The sequence below is a fragment of the Alligator sinensis genome, unplaced genomic scaffold, assembly GCF_000455745.1.
Source record: "Alligator sinensis unplaced genomic scaffold, ASM45574v1 scaffold1267_1, whole genome shotgun sequence".
NCBI classification, from domain to species: Eukaryota; Metazoa; Chordata; order Crocodylia; family Alligatoridae; genus Alligator; species Alligator sinensis.
The window spans coordinates 1,172,648-1,175,738 of record NW_005842446.1 but is presented as its reverse complement, the minus strand read 5'-3'; positions in this window follow the sequence as shown (position 1 = coordinate 1,175,738).

Below are 3,091 nucleotides of genomic sequence, written 5' to 3'. Positions count from 1 at the left end.
TTTATATTCAGAGTTACATAGAGCAATAAGATGGAATTCAAGCTTTAGTGCAATGGATTGAGGTTCTTCAGTCAATCAAATTATAGCTCAATCAGTTCATTTTAATCACTTCTCTGGAGAGAAGTAAACCCCTATGTTGAAGAATATGCAGCAATTTTATTGATGGAAAGTTTAATTGTTTCATTTTTCCTTACTGTCTGTAACACACTAGACTTTTAATCAGTGGGAACTGAAGTTATAATGAAGTAAAGTCCACTTTCCACAGTTCACAACTAGCTGAAAATAATTGGGTTGAGACTCCCATCCAGACAGTGTAATGCCTCTGGCATTTTCCTGAAAACTATACTTAATTGCTTTGCTGATGTTGTTAAGTGGTCCTGAGGGGGATGAAGTAGTAAAGCTGCCCACATATGCAGGGAAACAATGCACAAAAAATGTCTTTTAAAGTCCTTAAAGGAAGACCAACTAGTGACTAGAAGAAAATATATAGTGTGGGGTTTTTTGTCTTTTGTATACCAGAGAGAGCAGTGAGAGTTTGGTAAAATAAACTGTGAAATTCTATAAACATTAACCACATTTTTATTTAAAGATGGAAATTTCAGGACGTTACATGCAGGAAGTGTTCAGATAAAACCCCTCACTATTGAAGCTGTGGACATATGAATAGACTGATAAAGGACTTAGGCATTGTAATGGAGAGTGTTTCAGTGCTTGATTTTTAGGCACCTTCCTGATGTCTACTGGAATTTCCTGTCCCCTGTTAGGCACCAAGGCTAAATGCATAAGAGTGTTCATGGCTGTATTTTAGGCAGCTAAGTGCACATCAACATCCCTTTAGGCACTTTAGATCCTCAGTCACTTTAGATCAGCAGCTGCCCAACTAAGGGCATCCAAAAACAATCAGAGTCAAGGTTTCTGGACATGCCCAGAAGTAAGTTCTATGTGCTGGGCAGCTCAGCACATCATTCATGCCTAAGCTCTGTTGAGGTTCTCAAACAAGATGCTCCACTGCCTATTTTGCTTGTGGAGCTCAATCTGGTAGGTGTTCTCAGAGCAGCCTACCAAACAGGTTTGGCTCCACACAGAATTGGCTAGAATTGGAGACCTTCTAACCAATTGCTAAATGCCAAAGCATTGACCATGGTCATAGGAAATATAGTTAATTTTCCTCTTCTGCCTGAGGGGATTCAAACTCTTTTCTCCTACTTCTGGGAGAGTATCCCAACCAGCGGGATCAAGGCTATTCTGGGCTGGGAGTAAGATATTCTCATTCCCTTCTGTTGAAGCTTTTCCACTTTGCATAGAATAAATAAAAATAAATTGAACCAGTGATCCTGTAGCTTTGACATTCATCTGGCAGTGGGCTTCAATATTTCACTATTTTTGCTGAATACTCCACTAATTTTAATAAGTGGGTTAAGTACTGAAGCCCATTTTTCCTATGCCCAAATGAAGACCCTAGTAACTGAACATAGAGATATGTGTGTACTCTCTCTCTGGCCCAATGAATATAAATTAATTCATAAACTCTAGAATAGCTTCAACAGAAGGGAACGAGAGCAGGCCTAAGTCTAACTCCTCCCTATTCTCATTCCAAAATCCATTTTTTTTTTCCTGGATGGTGATCTTCAGTAATGAGGGGTGGGAGACATAAAGATTTTAATTCCCTCCTTCAGAGGAGAGAATTAAACCTGGGTCTCCCAAATCCTGAGTGATTGCTCTGACCACTGAGTTATTGAACAAAAGTGAAGGAGAGTATTAAAACCACCACTGCTACCAGCTGTGTTTTGAAAGAAAGCATTGCCTCACCCCATCTCAGTTTCTGAAAGGAAGGGCTGAGGCACAAAACCCCAGGAGAGACTTCAGTGCTGTGAATCCTGAGTGGATGCCTTCCTTCAGCCCAAGATAAGTACCCAAGTCACAGAGAGTAGTAGCATTTTAGAGAGGCATCAGCATGATTCAGTATTGTGCAGGGAACCTTGACACCTACCCTGAGTGCTGTGAATTCCACTAGATGCTGAAAAGTTGGGGGTTGCAACCCTCCATGTTGTGACCACAAATTCTTCTCTGTAGATCTGTCTTTTCTAGGCTTCCTGTGCAATGCACTGGGAGAGTTAGAGGCCTAAAAATGGGATACACTGAAGCTATCAAGACCCAGAGTACAAATTCTGTTTACAACCTAAACTGCTCTTTTTAAAAGGCCAAATCCAAAGATTAAACCTAGCGCCTCAAACTTTAATCCAAAGCTTGAATTCCCATACTGAAATCTGGGGCTTTGGTCAAGGTACATTACAGAAATGTGGGTGCTGATCTGCCTTTCTTACCCTGGCTTTACAGCATATTAACTTGTTATTTACAATGGTTTATGAGAGAAAAGATTCAGGCTGATGACATTCAACTCCTGATCCTGCTTTTGGATTCAGGATTCAGTTCCAGGGCTAGGGTTCAGACCCATCTCTAGAGTGGTTGTGCTACAGCTGATTTACCTTTTAAACAAAGAGGAGTATTGGGATCAAGAACAGCAGCCTGTTTACACACTTAGCAGCAGCAAAAATCTCTCAGGACAGACAACCTGTCTTTTCTGAGCCAATATACATAGAAGTTTGATAAGGACTTTGCTTTTTTTTCATTTCCAGAAGCTCTGAGTTAAAATCCTGTTTCCCAAGGATTACATCGGCTCTTTTGTCTTGTGCTAACCTGTGTTCTTCAGGTTATGCTCTTCCTCTGGTGTTTGGAACACACGGCCAAATTCATCTTTGGTATAACTCCAGTGAAGTTACCAGAGGTTCATTGATAATGAATGCAACTCATAACAGAGTCATAGAACAGTAGGGATGGAAGAGACTTTAGGATTATATACAGGACCAGTCAGAGTATCTGAGTAACCTGAACAATGTTTCAGATGATTTTTCGCTATGGAAAGGTCAGACTGGCCCTTAGGTTAATTAAGTTATCTTAATTCTTTGTGAAGGAAAATATTAGGACCCTACAAAGAGGATAGACTTGCTGTAGCCAATGGGTTAGTACTGCCGTTCATTTCCTGGGAAGTCTGTCATTTGGTTTTTAAAATTTAGATGGTCAAGACCAAATT